Raw genomic sequence first — 26563 nt, forward strand, 5'->3', positions numbered from 1 at the left:
ACAAGGTGAAAGGCCCATAGGAAATAAACACACAGGACCAGCTTCATAACATCAGCAACAATGAACAACCACATGAAAGCTGTTGTCAAGCCAAGATCTAGAGTGCATGTCCGGATACCCCTAACGGCGATAGGAAAGCAATTAGAAGCTGCCAAGTGAAAGCGTGAGTCTTCAGATGTAGGCAAGACAGGCATATGAGGCGTCATGCAGATCTGCGATCTGCTGTCGACCAGGAAATGCAGTCTGCTGATGCGGTAGAGGATGTAGAAATGATTGTTCAGAGTGACATCAGAAGCCAGCAGCAGGTGGCCACTTAATGTGTGTCAAGGCAGCCTATGCATAGTTCATGGCTCATGGCACCTCAGGTGAGGCGAGTACAGTGTAGTCACAAGGTTGATGACAGAGGCACACAGTGTCAGCAAAGCACACGTGGTGCCAGCAGAGGCGAGACAGTGTGTGCACGGCTGCTGATTCATTGGGAGTGACAGCTGGAGCCAACTTTGATTTGTATACACAGTGGGTGGTGGTCATTGTGACGCAAACATTAGGCATGGCCGACTGTCGATGGCTCCAGGAGGTCGCGCACGTGGCAGTGCAGCGTGGATACCCATACCATTGTTGGGAGCTTTGTTGTTATTGTGCCTATGTCGAGAAATGACAAAAATTCGGTCGGACAAGGACAACCAGGCGTCAGGAGTCTGGTTACGAGTGGCAAGTAAACTCATCTGTACCTAGGATGGGAGCTTGATGATCCAGATCGTCCACAGCACCTCTTCAGACATGATGCGTGGGTGTATTTTGCTGCAAAGTAGCCGCCACAATTAGGAGGAAGTCCCATTCTGAAATTGTTCATTGTAAAGTACCTGTTGCAGTTGCTCTTAGGGAGTCTGAGAGAGATATCATAAGAGGATTGTTTTGGCGGTCACATACTTGCCATAGACGGTGGTGCCAGGATGACGTTGTAGATAACGTCAGTGTGGGTTCCAAGGTGACTGAGTGGAGTGACGTACTTCATGTCGTCAGTGACGATGGCGTTGGAACCTTTCGACGATCGTGAACCACAGGCGTCTGTTGACTGTATGGAACGGAGGTAACGTGAGCCATGAAGCAATTGTATGGTAACGTGGTTGGAATACAGCCGCACAGCATTGGGAGAACTGTGAGTGAGTGGTGACAGATAATACAGGCGTCTGCATGGACTGGGACGGACGGCCCGTCACGCGGCGTGGCTGAGACGGGACGCATATTGGGAGGACACGTGTACGGTACGTACGATAGTGGCCACGACGCGGTCGGCACGGATCGGTAATCCAGGTCGTGAAAATGTTGACGAAATGAAAGGGTAAAAGTTACACTGGTAGAGTCTGTAACAAAGTCAATAAGCGAGTTGTCAATTGCTTTGCACTGCTGTGCCCCTGCGATTTGCAATGAGAATGCAATGTGAGAAATGTCACTGTCTCTTTTAGTCACTTGGGCAACATTCGGAGCACTGTTCATCTCTGTCGATAGCAAGAGGCGCGATAGTTCAACGAAATTCGCCGTCGGCGTGACGCAATGGGGGTGTGATGGTCAGATTGTCGTGACGCGAATTTGGACTACTTTAATGTTCACTCGTAGTTCAGGGTCCCCAATGTGGATCTTTGGTATGTAGTGATAGTGAATGATAGGCGATGCAGTGGTATGGAGTACACAACACACTTTATTTTATAGAAACTCGATACAGGCAAGAATACAGAACTGTCTTGCAACCATCATAGATAAGACTGCAAGGCGTTTTCTATACAGGCGTCTAATAAGCTTTAGACGCCTGTGTTTTCTATGGCCAGCGATGCTAACCTTCCCAAATGCCCTACTAACTTGTCCAATGTAAAGTGCCCCATGCTATTTACTTCACAGTGATTTGAGGAGCGTAAATGTAGATGTGGACACTGCCTCAAAAGATTATAACGGAGGAGATTATTGTGTGCAAGTGTTGTAGCAATCCCGCATGTAGGCTAACATATTGAGGTTTCTAAGCTCAAAGCAAGCGGAACTAATAATTTGTTTATGGTCCATGGGATGTTTTTTCTTTTAAAATTACAGTTTGCTGTTTGCTGCTGCGTCAACTCTCTTATTTTCTCTATTGAAGAATTGAGAGCAGCTGCCTTCTTATCTCAATCACTGTAATCTTTGAGCCTCTCCTTCCACAAACATGTGACTCCTATATAGTTCAGTACATCCACCAATGAATTCGCGAAAGCACTGTCGTGTATCAATCACTACAGAATTGACTGCTTTCCCAATAATGAGAACTACTACACTGAACAAACAGCAGACTCAAAAACTTTCACGCCCCGTATTTTCGGCAATCTTCTCTGCAGGCGCTACTATTTTCCTGGACCGATGTGATTTATGACCACAGAATTGGGCAGTTTTACTCAAACCAAATTCCAGGTTTATGCACATCTTTCCACAAATCTCTTGTTCACACGCTTAGGTCTGTCTCCGCCGTTGAGATGTCCGGTGAGCACAGATTTTTGTGCAGGCACATCGTTCCGTGTTGATTTGTATCAAGGATGTAACCACCACACTACAGTAACCACTACAGTCTTGATCAGTATCTGGGATTCTGGGAGAAACGAAGTTATTCATCTATCATCTATGACTGAGGAACTGTAGTCTTCGTAGTAACTGCACTGAAACTGGCAGACGAATTGAATAATAACGTTTATAAACAAGAAGTAATCCATTCCAAAACAGAAGAGCAGGTATATAGTGTAGGTGGGAAACCATAACTTATGTATTTAAAGCTGCACAAATAAGTATATCAAATATCAATGCCAGTCAGGGTGAACTCCATTTACTGTCAGTTACCTGTGAAAACAGGCGGATGGACAGCAGTCACTTTGCAGTGAAGCGAAATCGTGACACTAAATAATAATAATATGCAAGGGACTTTGATTTCAACGCCGCATTGAATTTTATGAGGTCATTTACTACCTTAATTTCTTTTGGCTCCTTATTATAGATAATTTTACCATTGCGTATTGTTTTTCTTTGGCAAAGACACATTTTTATTTGTTGCTTGTTTTCTGCCAGGTGTTATGATAATGAATATTTTGATTTTTGCATAAAAAATATAGAATATGAACAGAAGTTTGTTGCTAAGGCAGAATATTCAAAATTTCTGGATGTGTGCATTGACGAGAAATTGAATTGGAAGAAACACATTGATGATCAGCTGAAATGGTTAGGTTCACCTACTTTGGGTTATTGCAAATTTTGGCCTACTATGCCTATTTTCATTTACTGCTTTCATATGGCACTATATTTTGGGGCAATTTATCATTAAGAGAGAAAGTATTCATTGCACAAAAGCGTTTAATCAGGGTAATAGCTGGAGCCTGCCCAAGATCACCTTGCAGGCATTTATTTAAGGAACTCAGCATGTTCACAGTACCTTCACAATACATATATTCACTTACCGAAATTTGTCATTAATAACCCATCCCAATTCAAAAATAAGTTAAGTGTATGGCTACAACACTCGAAGAAAGGATGATCTCCACTATTCTGGATTAAATCTCACTTTTTCACAGAAAGGAGTGAATTATGCTGCCACAAAAGTCTTTGGTCATTTGCCGAATAGCATTAAAAGTCTGACAGATAGCCAAACAGTCTATAGCCAACCAACATTTAAAGACAAATTAAAAGAATTTGTGAATGAGAACTCCATTAACTCAATAGATGAATTTTCAGATACGAAGTTAAAAAAAAACCTTAATTATATCACGCAAAGAAAACCTGTGTTAAAGCGAGATGTTCCACACCATTATGAAATGTCGTATTCACGATCTATGGAACAAGGGTTAATGTTGAAATGTCGTATTCATGATCTATGGAACACGGGTTAATGTATGTATACCAGGACATATTATTGAATACTCCATAATAAACACTGCACTTTCGAGACTGTAAGTCAAAGAGGAAGCATCCCCAGCTTTTAAGAGTCATATACAAGGTTTGATCTTTTCGGTTCATCATGATTCTCACTATTCTTTTGTGCACGCTAAAGAGTTGTAATGAGAATGGTGGGTTGCCCCAGAAAGAGGTCTCATACATTAGGGGAGGACATAAATTAGCATAGTACACAAGTCATCAGACAGTCCTTATGAAACAAGTTTCAGGCTTTTCATTAAGTAGCACAGGGTACTTAATCTGTTAAACATACCATCAATATGTGAATCCAATATAGGGTTGTCTTGAAGCCAGATCACTAGAAATTTTGCAGTGGCTGCACTAACAATAAATGCGTCCGACAAACTGACTTTACATGTCCTCCTCAGTCTCTTTGTCACTGTTATGGAAATTTAATGCTACGATTTTACTTTTACTCATTATCAGCTTTCTTTTTTTCTTTTTGGCTGAACAAGTTTGAAGTATTTCTGCTGTCTCACCACTGATTAATATGCTTCTTCAATCAGCAAACTGAATAATGTTGTGAAAGTGTACGTTTCCTGTTAGATCCCTTAGATAAATCAAAAATAGAACGATTCGCCATACTGACCTTAGTGGCACATTTTATTTTTCTTCATTGTGAACAGAACAGTGGCTGGTTAATTTTTTTTTTCATTAAATTGTATTTCTACTACTTGCTTGTAGCCAGTACGATCTTAGTCAGTCATTAGGTGCGCTTCTGATACCAACACTATCAAATGTCTGCAGCAATAAATTATGGTCTATAATGTCGAAGGCCTTGGACAGGTCAATACATACACCTGTAACTTTTTTGCCACTATCAGGCTCTCAGAGTTCTTCATTGAGATATTCAAATATTTAAAATTTCTGTTGATCAGCCTTTCTGAAAACTGCATTGGCTGTAGTGAAAATATTGTATTTTCTACAAAATTAACACCTTCTTCTGGAAAACTTTTTGTCCAGTATTTTTGAAGACGAAAACAACAGAACAATGGGTCTATAATCAGATAACTCTCCTTTTTTCCCCCATTTTGAAAAGTGACTTGAGCATCATGATCTTTAAATAGCAAGAAAATATTCCACTTGTAAATGTAGTGTCGAACAGGTGGACTAACGTTATTGCAATGAGGTCACCAATGTTTTAAATGACATAGTCCGGCACTTTATACTTCCCAATTGAATATATTGTTTTTAACATTCTAATTACTTGCATAATCCTGTGGGTTGGTTGGAGAAAGGAAGAGGGAGTTAGGTTTTGTATTCAGTTATACAGATGATATTGTACAATATCACCACTCAATAACTGATCACAGATATTTGAAAAAAATGTGGAAAAAGTAGTAGAAGCTGACCTTAGAAATGTAGGACCACATGAGGCAGGGAAAGGTGGCAGGAGAGGGGGGGACCCCTACCACTTATCTTAGAAGACAGGTTAAGGAAGGGTGAACCTACATTTGTGTTTATAGCATTTGTAGACTCTGAAGAAGCTTTTGACAATGTTGACTAGACTACTCTCCTTGAAATTCAGTACTAACAGGAGTAAAGTACAGGGAGCAAAAGGCTATTCACAACGTGTACAGTAACCAGACAGCAGTTGTTAGATTAGATTAGTACTTGTTCCATCATGAATACGACACTTCGTAATGATGTGGAATGTGTCAGGTTAATAGTGGGTGTCTATACAAGATATTACATTACACAAAATATTACACAACACTCAATATTTTTTTTGTGGTGGTTGGGGAATTACCTACCCACTTACTATATCCAAAAATTCATCTGATGAGTAGAAGGAGTTGCCATTAAGAAATTCTTTTAATTTCATTTTAAATGCTATATGGCTATCTGTCAGACTTTTGATGCTATTAGGTAAGCGACCAAAGACTTTTGCGGCAGCATAATTTACCCCCTTCTGAGCCAAAGTTAGATTTAACCTTGAGTAGTGATCATCATCCTTTCTCCTAGTGTTGTAGCCATATACACTGCTATTACTTTTGAATTCGTTCAGATTGTTAATGACAAATTTCATAAGTGAATATATATATATTGTGAGGCTGCAGTAAAGATCTCTAGCTCTTTAAATAAGTGTCTGCAGGATGATCTTGGATGAGCTCCAGCAATTATTCTGATTACACGCTTTTGTGCAATGAACACTCTTTTACTCTATGATGAGTTACCCCAGAATATGATGCCATCCAAAAGCAGAGAATGAAAATAGGCGTGGTAAGCTAATTTACTCAGATGTATATCGCCAAAATTTGCAATGACCCTAATAGCATAAGTAGCTGAACTCAAACGTTTCAGCAGATCCCCAGTGTGTTTTTTCCAGTTGAACCCCTCATCAACGCATACACCTAGAAATTTTGAATATTCTACCTTAGCTACCGATTTCTGATCGAAGTATATATTTATTAATGGTGTCATTCCATTTGGTGTGTGGAACTGTATATACTGTGTTTTGTCAAAGTTTAATGAGAGCCCATTTGCAGAGAACCACGTAATGATTTTACAATTTCACCAATTAATTCTTGTCTGTTGGGTGTGATAGCTATACTTTTATCATCAGCAAAAAGTACCAGCTTTGCATTTTCGTGAATATAGAATGGCAAGTCATTGATATATATTAAGAACAACAGAGGACCCAAGACCGAACCTTGCAGCACCCCATTCTTGATTGTTCCCCAGTTTGAGAAATCACCAGTTTTTTGCATATTGTATGAACTGTTTATTTCAACTTTCTGTGCTCTTCCAATTAGGTATGATTTAAACCATTTGATTCATACCACAGTACTTGAGCTTATCTAGAAGTATTCCATGATTTACACAATCAAAAGCCTTTGATAGATCAAAAAAAATCCCAATGGGTGACTTCCGGCTTCACAGAGCATTTAATATTTCATTAGTGAAAGTATATATGGCATTTTCCATTGAAAAACCCTTCTGGAAACCAAACTGACATTTTGTTAAAACTTTTATTTTACAAAGGTGTGAAGCTACTCTACAATACATTACTTTTTCAAGAATTTAGGATAAGGCAGTCAGAAGAGAGATTGGGCGGTAGTTGTTGAGATCAGACGTATCCCCTTTTTTATTCAGTGGTTTAACAATGGCATACTTCAGTCTATCTGGAAAAATACCCTGCTTCAGAGAGCTGTTACATATGTGCCTAAAAATCCCACTTATTTCTTGGGAACGCGCTTTTATTATCCTGCTGGAAATGCCATCAATTCCATGTGAGCTTTTGTTCTTGAGAGAGTTTATTATCTTCCTAATTTCAGAAGGAGAGGTGGGTGGAATTTCAATTGTATCAAATGGTGTGGGTAAGGCCTCTTCCATTAACTGCCTTGCTTATTCTAATGAAAATTTAGATCCCATTTTCTCTACAACATTTTAAAAATGATTATTCAAAATGTTTTAGACTTCCGGCTTGTTGTTTATCGAGTTTCCATTTGCTTTGATGGTGATGCCGCCATCGTGTACTCTTGGTTGCCCTGTCTCCCTTGTAATAATATTCCAAATTGTTTTGATTGTGTTATCAGAGGTATTAATCTCAGACAGGATGCACATGCTTCTGGACTTTTTAATAACCTTTCTTAATGGAGCACAGTAGTTTTTATAGTATTTGGCTCCTTCTGGGTCATTACCCTTTCATGTTGTTAGATACAGTTCCCTTTTGTGGTTACAAGATATTTTTATTCCTTTAGTAAGCCAAGGTTTTTTTGCATGGTTTCTTATAATTAGATTTAACTACTTTCTTGGGGAAACAGTTTTCAAATTCTCTTACAAGTGTATCATGAAATAAGTTATCTTTTAAATTAGCATCGGGTTCCCTGTACACCTCATCCCAGTCTAACTGCTGAAGATTTTCTCTGAAATTTCTAATTGAGTCATTAATTGAACGCACAACTTTGGAGGGTAGTTTTGAATTACTGAATGGAGCTATGTCGTATACTGTAACTAGCTGAGCATCATGATCAGAAAGTCAATTCTCAACAGGACAATAATTTATGTTTTTAAACCTATCTTGGTCTATGAAAGTGTTATCTATCAATGTGCTGCTGTCCTTTACTACCTGAGTAGGAAAATTAATGACAGATGTCAAATTGAAAGAACCGAGCAAGACTTCCAGGTCATTCTTCCTATTACACTCTTTCAGTGAATCAACATTGAAGTCCCCACAAATAATTATTTGCTTTCCCCTATCTGACAGATAGCACAACAAGGGATCCGAGGAATAAATGAAAGTTTCCTGAAGGGGACCTATATACTGTTGCAATTATAAAAGAGCCCTCCTTCAGTTTAAGTTGACAGGCACATGCTTCTATATGTTCCTCTAGACAAAACTTTTTTGTATGTAAGCTTTCTACACAGTGATAACTTTTGACATATATGGCAACTCCTCCTCCCACCTTATCCTCTCTACTCATATGTGCAGCTAGTTTATAACCACTGATATTTACCTTTTCCATATCAGACACAATGTGATGCTCAGACAGGCATAGTATATCTATTACATTATCAGATTCAATGTCATCTAAACAAACCAGGAGCTCATCTACTTTATTCTTCAATCCTGGAATATTTTGGTGAAAAATGGTAAAATTATTTTTTACTTTACTTTTGTGAGGATCTACTTTTTTCTTAATCCAACAATATTTTGGTTAAATATGGTGTACCTCCTTTTTAGACTAATACTAGTGTCCAATGAGAAGTTTAGGCAGGCAGGTGCTAAAGAGGTCCAAAACTCACAAAATTCTCACAACAGGAAAGTACTAGTCCCCACCTTATGGATTTCGCTAACAACCCTGCCAGTTTACCCTTCCCTTTCCTATTGAGGTGTAGGCCATGCCTTGTGAAATCCCCCCCTATCAATAGCCTCAACAGGAACCAATCCAATGTCTAACAGAGTGGCCGCCGTACGCAACTGATCCAACTCCATGTTTACCCTCCTGACAGAGTGGTTCAACTGGGGCTGATCATGCCGCATGAAAGCAGGCACCAGCCCAACATTGGTATGGGTCGTTGCCAAGGCTATTTTCACCAGGTCACACTCAATACTGTAGCCCTGATCCCTATCAATACTGTTTCCCACTCCACCCACTATCATCACATGATCCTGCTTTGTGAATCCCTTGCACAAGGAACCTATATCGTCTACCACCTGGCTAAGACTTGCACTTGGCTTGAAAAAGTTTGTGACCTGGTACCTCTCACTTAATTTTTCCTGCAAAATCTGGCCCACACCTCTTCCATGGCTGCTACCTAGCAACAGAACTTTCCTCTTACTATCTGCTTTTTTTGAAACGGTTTCCTAGTGAGATTCTGTTGCATCTTAACTACATCTACTTCTACTGGAGCCTCTTCCTTACTTAACTGTGGTTAAGTGGCATGTAAAGTAATCAGTGGTTGAGAAGGTAGTGAGACAATGTTGTAGCCTATCGCTGATGTTACTCAATGCGTACATTGAGCAAGCAGTAAATAAAACAAAGAAAAAAATTGGAATAGGAATTAAAGTTCAGGGAGAAGTTATAAAAGCTTTGAGGTTTGTTGCTGACATTTTAATTCTGTCATAGACAGCAGTGGACTTGGAAGAGCAGTTGATTAGTTTGGACAGGGTGTTGAAAGGGAATATATCATGAATAGCAACTAAACCAAGGCAAGACTAATGGAATGTAGTTGAATGCTGAGGGAATTAAATTAGGAAATGAGACATTTAAAATAGTAGATGAATTTTGTTATTTGGGCAGAAAATAAATGATTGCCGAAGTAGAGAGGATATGAAATGTAGACTGGCAATAGCAAGAGAAGCGTTTCTGAAGAAGGGAAATTTTTTAACATCGAATTCAGACTTAAGGGGAGTTAAAATGCAAAAAAAAAATTTTTCACATTTTCGGATTTTTATCTCATTATAAAATTTGCAATTTTCCAAATAAAATGATATGTATATATCACTTATAAACTCACATGGGAAGTAGTTCATTTTATTTTTTTAAAATATAATCTACACTGTAAGCGTAGGCTTCCGCGGCCGTTGTCTTCTTCAATAAAATTCTTCAGGGTATCAGACCACATCGTCATAATTTTAAAATGCGCCAACGTTTCGGCCAGCGTTGCAGCTAGCCTTCATCAGGGCCATACGTTAACTGCTAAATGAACACACTTGGTTCCTTAAATAGCTGCACGAGAAAACCGTGTCGTTACTTGATTGGCTGTAAAAGGAGGAGGAGGAGGGGTGAAAGATATGCTTTATTGGTGTTTCCTTTATTATCTGTCATTGGCTGAAATAGCTGTTTTCTATTGGTCTTTATATTAATCCACCCCATTGGGGGAGACGGACGAATAGCGAACAGGTGATGGCTGTGACGTCACACTGTTTCCATGCTGTCCAGAAGCCGGCTGTGGTGTGCCATTGCTTTGTGTGCTCGCGACCACTACTGCGGCTCTCCGCGTGTCTGCATGGGCCGCCACGGCTCTGCCGCCGCTCCGTAGCCCTGCTATTGCAGGCAGCCAAGCCCTCGGAAGCTTGTACCCGTCCTCTCTATTCATGTTGGCGGGTCTTTTGGCTATTTCTATCGCCTCTCTAATCTTTCTTTTGAAAGTGAGAGGCTGTTTCGCCAGGACGCGGGCTTCTTGAAAAAATATTGGTTTCCCGCACTCGTCTCGGTGTTCCGCCACTGCTGACTTAGTGTGTTGTTTCAGGCGAATATATCTTTCATGTTCCGAGAGCCTTGTGCTAATCGGACGTCCCGTCTCACCTATGTAGACTAATCCACACGCACAACCAATTTCATACACGCCAGCTGTGTGTAGTTTGTCAACTGCATCCTTGGTAGAACCGAGCATGTCTGATATTTTGTTTCTGCTTCGGAAAATTGGTTTGATGTCGGCTTTTCGTTGAATTTTGCCAATACGTTCGGTGACCCCTTGTACATATGGTAACACAGCAATGCTCTGTGCCTCCTTCTCCTCTTCCCTATTAGTCTTCTCCCTTGTCGACATGGTGCTGTCTATCATCTGCTTCCCATAGCCATTAGTTCCGAAGATGGACCTGAGGTGTTCAAGTTCTGTCTTCAGATGTTCTTCGTCGCTTATCCTGTACGCTCTATTCGTTAGCGTGTGCAGGGCGGACTTCTTCTGCGTGGGGTGATGGTGGGAGGAGGCGTGAAGGTACCTGTCCGTATTGGTTGGTTTCCTGTACACTTTGTGGCCAAGTTTACCATCAGGTTTTCGATAAACTCAAACCGAGTCCTACGTTAAGGATTCCACTCACTTCGTGTCTCTCCTAAAGGAAATGCGTGTTACGGACCAAGATCTGATGGTTAGTTTCGACGTCAAATCCCTATTCACGAATGTCCCAGTGTCAGATACTGTGAACATCCTAGAAGAACGCGTGGCACCTGATATATGTGAGTTTGTGCGCCACTGTCTGACGACCACCTATTTCAAGTGGAGAGATCAATTTTATGAACAAACTGACGGTGTAGCTATGGGCTCACCCCTATCGCCTATCGCAGCAGAAATTTTCATGGAGGCATTTGAGGAAACAGCCCTCCAGTCCGCACCATTACGTCCAAATTGTTGGCTTCGCTAAGTCGATGATACTTTCGTCATCTGGCACCACGGAGAAGAGGAGTTACAGAACTTCCACAAGCACCTTAACCAACAGCATAGGAAAATTCAGTTTACAATGGAAACAGAGAAGAATGGGGTGCTGCCTTTTCTCGACGGGGAAGTTTATCAGACATGCTCGGTCTACCAAGGATGCAGTTGACAAACTACACACAGCTGGCGTGTATGAAATTGGTTGTGCGTGTGGATTAGTCTACATAGGTGAGACGGGACGTCCGATTAGCACAAGGCTCTCGGAACATGAAAGATATATCCGCCTGAAACAACACACTAAGTCAGCAGTGGCGGAACACCGAGACGAGTGCGGGAAACCAATATTTTTTCAAGAAGCCCGCGTCCTGGCGAAGCAGCCTCTCACTTTCAAAAGAAAGATTAGAGAGGCGATAGAAATAGCCAAAAGACCCGCCAACATGAATAGAGAGGACGGGTACAAGCTTCCGAGGGCTTGGCTGCCTGCAATAGCAGGGCTACGGAGCGGCGGCAGAGCCGTGGCGGCCCATGCAGACACGCGGAGAGCCGCAGTAGTGGTTGCGAGCACACAAAGCAATGGCACACCACAGCCGGCTTCTGGACAGCATGGAAACAGTGTGACGTCACAGCCATCACCTGTTCGCTATTCGTCCGTCTCCTCCGATGGGGTGGATTAATATAAAGACCAATAGAAAACAGCTATTTCAGCCAATGACAGATAATAAAGGAAACACCAATAAAGCATACCTTTCACCCCTCCTCCTCCTCCTTTTACAGCCAATCAAGTAACGACACGGTTTTCTCGTGCAGCTATTTAAGGAACCAAGTGTGTTCATTTAGCAGTTAACGTATGGCCCTGATGAAGGCTAGCTGCAACGCTGGCCGAAACGTTGACGCATTTTAAAATTATGACGATGCGGTCTGATACCCTGAAGAATTTTATTGAAGGATAATCTACACTGGTTGAAAATGTTAAAAAATTTTATGTGCGTTACTTAAAGATCTAATAAAAATCAGTAATTTTTTGTATAGTAGGCTGTGGATTGCTGTGTTACAAAGGTTAACAGTGGTGGTCATGTCCAGAAGATGATGGGCACGAGGTTGAGGAAATTGAAACGAAGTTTGAGAGACAAGAAACATTCTGATGGTAAAACCATAAGAGGCAGGCTGGCAGACAGAATGATTGATGAACTACAGCAATATTATGGGATAGCGATTAGAAATAATACTGAGGATTTGTTGAAAATGAAGCAGGCAGTATGGGCTACCTTCTTCCATGGACTGTCAACTGATGAAAGACCAGTACACCACCTTTGCCCTCCTGGACCTGAGTCATGGTGCAATTACTGCAATGCCCAGTACTCAAATAGTTCCTACAGCCATAAACATTTCATCCTAGCAGCAGTCATGGATATCATAAAACCTATTTACAGAGACTGGTAAATCCTGAATTACTGAAGAAGCGTCTGCATAGTCAGACTCAAAATCCCAGTGAGTCATTCAGTTATCTTATATGGACTCACTTACCAGTAAATGTTTTTGTTGGAATGAAGACACTAAAGTGGGGCATCACTGATGCTGTTATTGCTTTTAATGATGGCAATGTTGGTAAGGTGAAAGTGCCACAGCATAAGGGAATTAATCCAAGAGCAAACTGCATCAGAGAAATTGAACAGATGGACAGGTTCATATTGATAAAGAAGAGTATGCATCACAGCTGGCCACTACGGAGTCCAGAATAAAGAAAAGAAGAAAAAGCTTGGAAAAAGATCGAGAGGATGCTATACCTTACAGTGCAGGGTGCTTCTGAGTGACTAAAAATAAAAAAATAAGCATATATTAACATACATATCCTGAGGCTACTACATTAAAAGAACAACATAATGTTATGTATAATTAAAATTATTTAGGATAACGTACAAAAAAGTACACAAAATTTCAACTGTGTAATTAAAAAACCGTATTTCTGAAAGCAGTGACTGAAATGCAATTATTTGTAGTTCAGTAGACTCAGAACATGCATTTTAATGCCATGTAAAAGTTCCATGTCAATGGCTACAGTGGTTCCTGAAATATAGGGAAGCTAAGTCACTAAATTTAATATTGTCAGGATAGGGCATTCCAGCTTCCCTTAAGTGTTAAGAAGCCTTTTCTCAAAGTATTTGTATTGAGTGTAGTCATGTATGGAAGTGAAACATGGATGATAAACAGTTTCGACAAGAAGAGGATAGAAGGTTTTGAAATGTGGTGCTACTGAAGAATACTGAACATCAGATGGGTAGATCACATAAGTAATGAGGAGTGCGAACAAACACACACACACACACACACACACACACACACACACACACACTTTTTTTCCAGTTTATATTCTCATCAGTATGGACACCTAAAATTTCTGAAGTTTTCACTCTATTTAGTATATCCTCATCACATGTTACTTATCATTGATGTGGTACCTCTAGGTGTGCAAAACTGAATACATTGTGGCTCTTAAAATTGGGAGTTAGCCCATTCGCAGAAAACCAGTCAATTGCACTTAAAAAAAAAATAGTTTATCACTGTTTCTCTTGCTGCATGTATACTTGGATTGATTACAATACTAGTGTGATCCGCAAAAAGAACTATTTCTGTATGTTGCATTTTACTGAAATCAGTATATATATGAGGAACAGTAAGAGGTCTTAAGTTTGAACCTTGGGAAACCCCATACATGAATTCTCTCTAGTCAGAATAATGTTCCCTGACTACATTGGTTGAATTAGTAAGTAACACTTTCTGCAGCCTTTTGGCTACATATGACATTATCCATGGTTGACTATACCGTCAGTCCTATAACACCTCAGTTTATCCAGGAGAATATTGTGAGTCACACAGTAAAATGCCTTAGATAGGTCACAGTAAATACCAACCAGTGCAGTTTTGTTATTTAATGCTTGTAAAATAAGGCGAGTGAATGTTTAAAAGGCATTCTCTAAAATCCAGACTGCAAGATATTACAGCACATAATGTACATTGTGTGAAGAGTGCTGCTAGAAACTTGCTTTCAGTGAGTGAAATAGTAAGGACAGTAAATTATTTTTTTATTTAAATTGTGCAGAAATAATTGATCAGAGTGGCTTTGTAATAGCCACAGTAAATAACGAAAGCAGTATTTATAAATTAGATGCTCTTCAAGTTGGAAATTGTTATCCAGTATATCCTGCAAAAGGTTTTTTGTGAAATCAAAGACTTGGCTATCTTAATTGGAAAGGTATTGCCTTGTGAAAAGGTATGGCAACAAGGGTAAAAGTAACTTATGAAATTTGAATACAAGGAAAGCTAGCCAGATTACCATTCAAAACAAGTAAAAGTAGATTTATTGAGCTTTTACAGCTGATACTCATAAAAGTGGGCCTGTGGAAAAGGAATTTATAGGAGGCAGTAGTTATTTCCTTAACTTTATTGATGATTTTTCAAGATATACCCATTTTTATTTCCTTAGAAACAAGGACAAAGTGAGTGAAATATTTGACAGTTTTCACGCTATGGTTAAAAGAGATACTGGTAAGAAGATAAAAATTCTCAGATCAGACAATGGTACCCAATTTGTCGACAAACAGCTTAGGCAACAACTGAGTGAATTTGAAATCAGACATCAAACTACGTTATTAGGCAGAAGCAGCATCAACTGCAGTGTATCTAAATAATAGATTACCTTCTGAAACTGTACTAAACAAGATTCCACATGATATTTGTACTGGAAACAAAATCCATCTAGATCATCTAAGAATTTTTAGATGCAACACCATGATCCAAGTTCTCAAATGACTTAGAAGAAAATGCAACCGTAAATCTCAAAAGTATATTTTATTGGTCACTGTGAAGATTCCATATGTTACAGACTTACAAATGCTAAAAAGAAGAAGATAATAACTAGCAGAGATGTAATATTTTTAGATGTGCTTAAAATGAATCAAAGGGCGAAAAAGTATGTGAAGATATTAATCCTGAATATGATGTACAAGAGAATGCAAAGGCAAAGTTAGAAACTAAAAGACTTGAATAAGTTGTTCAAGAATAGTTATATATATGTTTATTTAAGATGAAATGGATGATGAGATCCAGTAAACTCCAAAAGCAAAGTTCTGTACATGTACATGGCTGCTCAAACATCCAACAATAAACATCTTACAGCTGAGGAAGCTGTGGCCAGACCGAATGCAAATAACTGGAAGAAAGCTATAGAAAAGGAAGGTAACGGCTTGCCACATAGTTGAGGTGCTGTGTCATCAAGAGTTACATGAACAAAGACAGAGAATGCTGCTAGCTTTGAGCATCCTTCTTTTGACTGTGATTGACTGACATGCGGACACACACACACACACACACACACACACACACACACACACACACACACCTGTTCACTGTTAGTGAAAGCTTCCAATGTTCTCAGTCTTTTTTTATGTGCCCGGTGACGACTTGGAACCTCATCTATCCACACCTATAGAACAGAGTGTACAGCTGATAGTAAAGAAGATGAAATGTATGAAAAGGAAGTACCTTATTTGGAGGCAGTGGAAAGTCCTGTACATTTAGCTCAAATTTCCATGCCAGATATTGTCTTAGCAACGAACACTGTGAACAAATTTTGCAGAGACTATAGAATTGTACATTGGGTTGCAGTTAAATAAATATTTAAATGGAACAGTTGATTACAGATTAAGGTATTGTAAGGCAGGAAACTGGAATGTCTTATTGATGCAGATGGGCGAAATGAACTGCATAACAAATTTCTGTTACAAGTAGCTGTTTCAAGTAGATGGGAGGAGTAATATTCTGGTCTTGTGAGAAACAAAGAGTCTGATTGTCTCTCACCTTACGAGGAGTGTTACGGTTAAGAACTCTGAAAGGTGAATCTGAGCCGCATGTGATTACTGAACCGACCAAAGTGCATTGAAAGGAAATGAGAGCTAATCATGTTATCTCAGATTGAAATAACAAGTGTGAGCTCCAAGCACATTGATATTAGGCAACATCTTATTAGGTACCACCGAAAAAAGAATGATATTACTATGAAATATTTGTGTACAAAGGAAATGCTTTGATTTATTGGCCAAGCCAATCCATAAAGACAAATTCCAAAAATTGGTAAACTTGTGTGGTTTAAATGCATAAAGTTCCATGCGTAGTGCTTTGAGATGGTGTAGCGTTCTATATTATTGTGAGCACATAAAAATATTTGTTCAGAGTGGGGTGTTGGGATTTGGCGAACAAAGTATTTGTTGTGTTTGTTGGCAGTGAGTTAATTTGTATTGAGTCTCTGCCTATTATATGTATTCTTAAGTGCTCCGTAGATGGTCAATAATATTGGCAGTATTTCTTGGATGCACAGTAATATTGACCAACTAGGAGTGAGATTGAGAGGTTGCGCAATAACGTTCAGAACATCAAAAACTTTGAAAGTATGTTGTGGACCCTGGAAATATTGTGCTGACTGTGTGTGCAGTGTTGATGATATCCTTGACAGTCCCTTGGTGTTACATAGACAGAGGAGATTGTTGTTGTGTGGAAAATGAGTTCAAAACAAGACGAGAGAGCATTATGTGTAAATCATTGCTGGCATTGTGAGATATAAGGTCACATCAATATAAAAAACTGATGTGTTAAGAATGATGAATTATGTGTCATGTTGCTCAGAAAATAAATCGAATGACCACAAAGGAAGATATTAAAAATTAATTAATGCAAAGTTTTGAATAAAACTATGTATGGCTATTTATCCATGTGTTTATGTTACTTATTTTACTGTTTAGTGCACATATTATTGCATGGTATGTTTCCATAACTATGTCTCCTCGTGAGTCACTTGTGTCCTATATCACTGTAGTGCCCTTAGTGGCATATTTATATATTGTTTTAAAGTTTTGACTATACCTGTTATGTATTCAGGTGGAAAATGTTTTAATTGTGGTTTTAATGTTTTGACTAGAGCAATGCCTCTCAAATTTCCTTTTAACCACAAATAAGGTAACAGTTTCTTCTGAAGAAGGTGCCCCTAGTTGGTGTTGAAAACTAATTAAAGCATTTTAAATTCTATTTGCAACCCGTTGGCTGGAAATTTGTGACATTGCCAGAATATGAAAATAAACAAATTTGTTTTGGCTTCTTACTACTGCAGGAAAACTGGCAATCAGGGTGGGGTGGCAATTTACACAAATGAAAATGTAGATTTTATTACCCTACCTGACTTAACTAGAACAAATGTCGAAAAGGATTATGAAATTGCAACTATAAAAATTATTTAGTTCAACCTGGTTATTGCCACAGTTTACCGATCACCACCTGGAAATTTTGAACTCTTCTGAAACAAAATGGAGTCATTGCTAAATAAAGTAAATAAAAAGGATTATGAGTTGATAATCTGTAGTGACTTCAATATTGATTTCGTTACAAATAGTGGAAATAGAGAGACCTTTTTGAACCTCACAACATCCTACAATTTAAAGGCTGAAGTAAAAGTGGCTACCCGAGTAACAGAAACTTGCCAAACTGCTCTAGATCAATTTCTAGTCAAGAAGTCTTTACACACCACTTCATTAAAAATTTTCAATGCAGATTTTAGTGACCATCTTGCTCAAATATTAAGCACAAAAGTAATAGGCAGTATTATTAACAAGATGTCTTTAAGTATCTCGTGTAGAAGTTATAATCAGGATAATGTAAACAACTTCAACACCTTATTACAGAAAGAAAAATGGTCAGAAGTGTACAAAATGAACAATATAAATGAAAAATTCAACACCGTCACTGATACATTAACCCATTTCTATCAAATTGCATTCCCACTGAAAACTGTAACCATAAAGGGGAACTCTAGAAAAAACAGCTGGATCACAAGGGGAATAAGAATTTCATGCTAGAAGAAAAGACTGCTTCATGAAATATGTAACTCAAAAAATTCCTCACTTGAAGTATGAGCGTACTATAAAATATATAAAAAATACTCCTAGATATTAAGAAAAGTAATAAAAGCAGCAAAAATAATACATAATGATGAATTCATTTATAATTCGGCTAATAAATCAAAGGCTATCTGGAGTGTTATAAAAAAGAATCTGGAGAATATAGACAACCTTGCAAAAAGATAACACTATCACAAAAAAATAAAAAAGTAACAAACACCTTAGAAGTAGCCAACACATTTAACAACTTTTTCACAGGTGTTGCTGATAATATGTTACAATCGAACTTACATAGGAGCACCCGGGCAAATGAATATAAAATAAGTGCATGTAGAGGATCAATGTACATAAGTTCTGTTTCACAAGATGAAGTAGTTAAAGCAATGAAAGGACTGAAAAATTCCAACCCTGTAGGCATTGATGGTGTACCTGCAACAAAATTAAATAAGAATGCAAGATAAGAAAAAAATTACGTATGAGAAAGTTATGAAATTTTTAAATAAAAACTACGTTGTATGTAAAGAACAACATGGATTTAGAAATAAGAGGTCAACAACAACTGCTATTTACGAGTGCATCAGTTCCATCCTAAACCTGATGGACAAAAAACAGGAATCAATAGCACTAATTGAACTGTCAAAAAGCTTTTGATATGGTGGATCATAAAATTCTGCTATGAAAGCTTGAAAGATACAGTATTTGAGGTCTGTCCGACAACTGAATCAGTTCCTTTCAGACTAATCGAAAGCAGACAGTGTGCATCAAGCACACACATATCAAACTAAAAACTGTACCTGAACAGTTACCTGACTATAAACAAATTAAATGTGGTGTACCCCAAGGATCAGTAATGGGACCCCTTCTGTACATAAATGATCCGAGCTTAACTGTTGATGCACATAAAACAATCATATTTGCAAATGACACAACAATTCTACTAAAAGGAACAGCAACGAAAAGTTACAGCAGTCAGTAAACACGGTCACAAAACAACTTAGCAGCTGGGCATAGAATAATCAGCTTGTAATAAACATTAAAAAAAAAACATTTCACTAAAATTCCACAATGCTCCTAACAAGGACATGTTCATCCCGTCAGTCTCTATCAATGGCAAACTTGTTGGTAACAGTATTGAAACCAAATTCTTAGGACTTTCGCTGCAGAGTGGCTGATTTTTGCCCGGACATGGCTGCTTGTCCTGTTCCAGAGGTTGCCCCTCAGTCTTCAAGATCCGGGCGGTCGCAGAGGGTGGGCTTACTGGTAGTTGGGAGCTCCAATGTCAGGCGCGTAATGGGGACCCTTAGGGATATGGCTGCAAGGGAGGGGAAGAAAACCAATGTGCACTCCGTGTGCATATCGGGGGGAGTCATTCCAGATGTGGAAAGGGTCCTTCCAGATGCCATGAAGGGTACAGGGTGCACCCATCTGCAGGTGGTTGCTCATGTCGGCACCAATGACGTGTGTCGCTATGGATCGGAGGAAATCCTCTCTGACTACCGGCGGCTATCTGATTTGGAGAAGACTGCCAGTCTCGCTAGCGGGATGAAAGCAGAGCTCACCATCTGCAGCATCGTCGACAGGACTGACTGCGGACCTTTGGTACAGAGCCAAGTGGAGGGTCTGAATCAGAGGCTGAGACGGTTCTGCGACTGTGTGGGCTGCAGACTCCTTGACTTGCGCCATAGGGTGGTGGGGTTTCGGGTTTCGCTAGATAGGTCAAGAGTCCACTGCACACAGCAGGTGGCTAGAAGGGTAGCAGGGGTTGTGTAGTGTGGGCTGGGCGGTTTTTTTAGGATAGATGGCCTCGGGCAAGTACAGAAAGGGCAACAGCCTCAAAGGGTGCAGGGCAAAGTCAGGACATGCGGGGACCAAGCAGCAATCGGTATTGTAATTGTAAACTGTCGAAGCTGCATTGGTAAACTACCAGAACTTCAAGCGTTGATAGAAAGCACCGAAGCTGAAATCGTTAAAGGTACAGAAAGCTGGCTGAAGCCAGATATAAATTCTGTCGAAATTTTTACAAAGACACAGACAGTGTTTAGAAAGGATAGATTGCATGCAACTGGTGGTGGCATGTTTGTCGCTGTTAGTGGTAGTTTATCCTGTAGTGAAATAGAAGTGGATAGTTCCTGTGAATTGTTATGGGTGAACGTTATACTCAACACCCGGGCTAGGTTATTGATTGGCTCCTTTTACTGACCTCCCAACTCAGCAGCATTAGTGGCAGAACAACTGAGAGAAAATCTGGAATACTTTTTACATAAATTTCCTCAGCATGTTATAGTCTTAGGTGGAGATTTCAATTTACCAGATATAGACTGGGACACTCAGATGTTTAGGACGGGTGGTAGGGACAGAGCATCAAGTGACATTATACTGAGTGCACTATCTGAAAATTACCTCGAGCAATTAAACAGAGAACCGACCTGTGGAGATAACATCTTGGACCTACTGATAACAAACAGACCCAAACTTTTCGACTCTGTATGTGCAGAACAGGGAATCAGTGATCATAAGGCCATTGCAGCATCCCTGAATATGGAAGTAAATATGAATATAAAAAAAGGGAGGAAGATTTATCTGTTTAGCAAGAGTAATAGGAGGCAGATTTCAGACTACATAACAGATCAAAACGAAAATTTCTGTTCCGACACTGACAATGTTGCGTGTTTATGGAAAAAGTTGAAGGCAATTGTAAAATGCGTTTTAGACAGGTACGTGCCGAGTAAAACTGTGAGGGATGTGAAAAACCCACCATGGTCCAACAACAAAGTTAGGAATCTACTGCGAAAGCAGAGAGAGCTTCACTGCAAATTTAAATGCAGCCAAAACCTCTCAGACAAACAGTAGCTAAACGATGTCAAAGTTAACGTAAGAAGGACTATGCATGAAGTGTTCAGTGAATTCGAAAGTTAAATTCTATGTACCGACTTGACAGAAAATCCTAGGAAGTTCTGGTCTTACATTAAATCAGTAAGTGGATCGAAACAGCATATTAAGACACTCTGGGATGATAATGGCATTGAAACAGAGGATGACACTCGTAAAGCTGAAATACTAAACACCTTTTTCCATAGCTGTTTCACAGAGGAAGACTGCACTGCAGCTCCTTTTCTAAATCCTCGCACAAATGAAAAAATGGCTGACATCGAAATAAGTGTCCAAGGAATAGAAAAACAACTGAAATCACTCAACAGAGGAAAGTCCACGGGACCTGGCGGGATACCAATTCGATTCTACACAGAGTACCCGAAAGAACTTGCCCCCCTTCTAACAGCCGTGTACCGCAAGTCACTAGAGGAACGGAAGGTTCCAAATGATTGGAAAAGAGCACAGGTAGTTCCAGTTTTCAAGAAGGGTTGTCGAGCAGAGGCACAAAACTAAAGGCCTATATCTCTGACATCAATCTGTTGTAGAATCTTAGAACATGTTTTTTGCTCGCGTATCATGTCATTTCTGGAAACCCAGAATCTACTCTGTAGGAATCAACATGGATTCCGGATACAGTGATCGTGTGAGACACAACTCGCTTTATTTGTTCATGAGACCCAGAAAATATTATATACAGGCTCCCAAGTAGGTGCTATTTTCCTCGACTTCTGGAAGGTGTTCGATACAGTTCCGCACTGTCGCCTGATAAACAAAGTAAGTGCCTATGGAATATCAGACCAGCTGTGTGGCTGGATTGAAGAGTTTTTAGCGAACAGAACACACCATGTTGTTCTCAATGGAGAGACATCTACAGATGTTAAAGTAACCTCTGGCGTGCCACAGGGGAGTGTTATGAGACCATTGCTTTTCACAATATATATAAATGACCTAGTAGATAATGTCGGAAGTTCCATGCGGCTTTTTGCGGATGATGCTGTAGTATACAGAGAAGTTGCAGCATTAGAAAATTGCAGTGAAATGCAGGAAGATCTGCAGCGGATAGGCACTTGGTGCCGGGAGTGGCAACTGACCCTTAACATAGACAAATGTAATGTATTGTGAATAATAGAAAGAAGCATCCTTTATTATATGATTATATGATAGCGGAACAAACAATGGTAGCAGTTACTTCTGTAAAATATCTGGGAGTATGCGTATGGATTGATTTGAAGTGGAATGATCATATAAAATTAATTGTCGGTAATACGGGTGCCAGGTTGAGATTCATTGGCAGAGTCCTTAGAAAATGTAGTCCGTCAACAAAGGAGGTGGCTTACAAAACACTTGTTCGACCTATACTTGAGTATTGCTCATCAGTGTGGGATCCGTACCAGATTGGGTTGACAGAGGGTAGAGAGGAGATCCAAAGAAGAGTGGCACGCTTCGTCACAGGGTTATTTGGTAAGTGTGATAGTGTTACGGAGATGTTTAGCAAACTCAAGTGGTAGAATCTGCAAGAGAGGCACTCTGCATCGCGGTGTAGCTTGCTGTCCCGGTTTCGAGAGGGTGTGTTTCTGGATGAGGTATCGAATATATTGCTTCCCCCTACTTATACCTCCCGAGGAGATCACGAATGTAAAATTAGAGAGATTTGAGTGCACACGGAGGCTTTCTGGCTGTCGTTCTTCCCGCGAACCATACGCGACTGGAACAGGAGAGGGAGGTAATGACAGTGGCACGTAAAGTGCCCTCCGCCACACACCATTGAGTGGCTTACGGAGTATAAATGTAGGTATAGTTGTAGAAAATGGAATAAACATATGCAGTACTGAGAAAAGCATGTTACCTTCTTTGCTCAATAAAATTATGCTGTAGTGAGAAAACAGTAATGAACGCATATCATGCTTACTTTCATTCTCGTATTAGATATGGGATCACTTTCTGGGGAAACTCTAAAACTGCTAATAGCACTTTTAAACTACAGAAAAGGGCCATGAGAATCTTATTTGGGTGCAAGTGTAGAGACTCTTGTAAACCTCTGATTAAGAAATCTGGTATTCCTCCATTACTCCCCCAGGGGGTCCACAGATCTTTTGTGGATACGTTTGTGGCAAGCACGGGACCCTGAGCTAGTGCGGCCCTCTTTCCTGTCCGGGCTGCATACCTTCCTTTTCCACATCCTTCCCCATCCCCCATCCTACCTACCCCCCTCACCTCCGCCTCTTCCCTTCCCCTTCTCCCCCTCTGGGAGTATGTTTTGTGCCTACATCCGGAGATGGACGCTTGTAACTGTAAGACAGTCTCTCATCTTCACTTTTTCTGCTGGAAAGTCTCTGTCCTTCTCTTTTCCTTGCTTCTTTTCTCTACCCTCTTCTCCGCTGCAGCGCTTGAGACCTCTCTTCTTTCCTCTCCTTTTCTTTGTACATCCCTTTCTCTTATTTCCCCCCTGTGCGTGTCTGAAGGCTGACCCACGCATTCCCATGTGTAGCTGGTGACGGGGTAACGCGTAATTCCCCACCCCGGGTGGACAGGTAGGACACACACGTACTCTCTGGTAACGGCCAAGCCCAAGGAGGGGTGATTACCCGAGCTGGTACCTTCCGAAAGTGCCGATTGGTTCCTCTGTCCGGTTCTCGGGAGGTGTGAACAATCACCTAAGATGGGAGTGCCCTCAGAGAGGGCCCCCACAAGGAAGGAGCGTGCCATCGGAGACGTCGGTAATCATGGGGGATACTTCCACAATGGTTTCCTCATGATCTACTATGTCTGCTCACAAGCGAAAGTTAAATCAGTCTCAGCCATGGACAATTCTTCCACTAGTGCCACAGTTACTTGTTGTTTCTTGGTCGGACGAAGGTCAAGACTTCTCCACAGTCAGCTCTTTCATTATTCAGAAAGGTGTCGATGCAATTGCAGGTCCTGTAAAGTCTTGTTCCCGATTACGAAATGGCACCTTGTTGTTAGAAGCAGTCAGTGCCCTCCGGGCTCAAAAATTGCTGCGAACTTCACTGCTACACGCCTTCCTTGTCCGAGTGGAAGCGCACCACACTTTAAATTCATCACGCGGGGTAGTTTATACATGCTCCCTTGACGGATTTTCTGACGAGGAAATTCAAAACTACCTGTCTGACCATGGTGTAACAGCTGTTCGAGTCATGAAAAGGATTGACAAGGACCCGGTTCCAACCCGTACTATCTTCTTGACATTTGACAGAGTTCAACTTCCATCGAACATAAAAGTCGGCTATGAGATAATTTTAGTTCGCCCTTACATCCCCAACCCTACTCGTTGCTATCGGTGTCAGCGGTTCAATCATACCAGCCAGTCGTGTTCCAATCCAGCCAAATGCGTTACATGTGGCAAGGATGCCCATGAGGGTGCTTGTCCACCTCCATCCCTCATTGCATCAACTGTATGGGTGACCACTCTGCTTCCTCTAGAGTTTGCCCCATTTTTAAAGATGAATGGCTCATTCAGGAAATCAGAATGAAGGAAAAGGTGTTGACATTTGCTGATCGAAAGTTATTCGCCAGTCGAAAGCCCACTGTGCCTCCCGCAGGTAAATATAGCACTGTTCTTGCATCTCCTCAGCCTACTAAGGAGACAGCCACACAGACTTGTGATCTCACCTTTAGTGCCACGGTCGTCAGATTGGCCAGTGCAAAGGTTGCTCATTCAACCTCCCCACTATCACCTGCTCACTCTATGGCTCACCCTTCATTGGCTTCTGCTAAATCACAAGCCCCAAAATCAGAAACCCGGACTTCCAAAAAAGAGCCTACTCGCGAAGATTTTTTACGTACCCTGCCTTCACAACCATCGATTCCTCCCTCATCACAACGTCCTATTTCCAAGAAGGCTCATAAGAAACCCAGTTCCTCTCCTCTTCCATGGCGTGTCTCATCTACAGTGCCACCTGACGGTAACCGCCCTCGGCCGTCTTCCGTGTCGCCAAAGCGCACTGCTGGCTGCCAATCACCCGCCCTATTGCTGGTGGCAGGAGCTGCTCCTGAACAACCTATGGATCAGGATCTTCTGCCTTCGGCTGAATGCCGTTCCATGCTGTCGGCTGCCAGCTCTTAGCAGTCGTTGAGTTGAGAGCAACCGTGGTAAGATTCTTCCCTTTCTGTCCACCCTATGTCCATTATCCATTGGAATATCCACAGCATTAGAGCCAATTGGGATGAATTGTCGATCCTATTATGATCCTACCGCGTTGTACTGTATATATTCCATCGTCCACACCGATGGCAAGAGCTGATCTCCTTCATCTCCTTGGTCAGCTCCCGCCCCCTTATTTGCTGGGGATCTCCACGTCCTTGTCCGCAAGGCTCCTCATTGATTGATGTCTTCCACCAAGTGGATCTTGTTTGTCTCAACACTGGGGACCCTACATTTTTGTCTGCCTCCATGACACATTTCTCTCATTTGGACCTTTCGGTCGGTACTGTTCAGCTAGCTCGGCACTTTGAATGGTTTGCTCTTGCTGGTACACACTCGAGTGACCATTTTTCATGTGTCCTTCGATTGTAGCAACAACTGCCATCTATGCGCCCGAGATGCTGGAAGTTTGGCCAAGCCAATTGGACACTTTTTTCGTCTCTAGCAACATTCGATGACCGTCACTTTCCTAGCGTCGATGATCACGTCACTCATATTACAGAAGTTATTCTTACAGCCATGGAACGTTCAATACCTCGCACCTCAGATTTGCCCCAGTGCCCCCCAGTTCCTTGGTTGAACAAGGCGTGCCGTGATGCAATATGTGAGCGGCGACATGCTCTTCGCATTTTCTGCTATCATCCTACCTTGGCCAACTGTATCCGCTATAAGCAGTTACGTGCACAATGCCGTCGCGTCATCCGCGGTAGCAAAAAGGGAGGCTGGGACTTCTTTACTAGCTCTTTTAACACCCTCACTCCCTCCTCTGAAGTTTGGAGTCAAATTCGACGGTTATCTGGTGCACCTAGTTCCCCCCAATCTCTGGGCTCACTGTCACGCATGATACTTTAGTGGACCCCGTCGCAATTTCTAACTCATTGGGTCAACACTTTGCTGAGATTTCGAGCTCTTCAAATTACCCACCAGCCTTTCTCCCAAAGAAACGTGCTGTGGAAGTGCGACCTCCTGCTTTCTCCTGTCAAAATAGTGAAAGCTATAATATTGTTTTCTCCATGCGGGAACTCCAACA

General features: G+C 40.9%; 1 protein-coding gene across 4 annotated transcripts in view; it reads left to right on the top strand.

The window, feature by feature from the left end:
- The first annotated feature begins 2609 nt into the window (after positions 1-2609).
- Positions 2610-26563, top strand: part of LOC124595731 (ATP-dependent DNA helicase Q1-like) — a 137577-nt gene continuing 113623 nt past the window's right edge. Inside the window, exon 1 of one of the 4 annotated variants that reach the window (XM_047134602.1) lies at positions 2610-2760. The gene's annotated coding sequence lies outside the window, so the exon portion shown is untranslated. Of the gene's footprint in view, positions 2761-2822; positions 2968-26563 lie in introns of those variants that run through there. The other 3 variants (XM_047134603.1, XM_047134604.1, XM_047134605.1) reach the window with 3 other exon arrangements.

Source organism: Schistocerca americana, chromosome 2, assembly GCF_021461395.2.
Source record: "Schistocerca americana isolate TAMUIC-IGC-003095 chromosome 2, iqSchAmer2.1, whole genome shotgun sequence".
Classification (NCBI taxonomy): domain Eukaryota; kingdom Metazoa; phylum Arthropoda; class Insecta; order Orthoptera; family Acrididae; genus Schistocerca; species Schistocerca americana.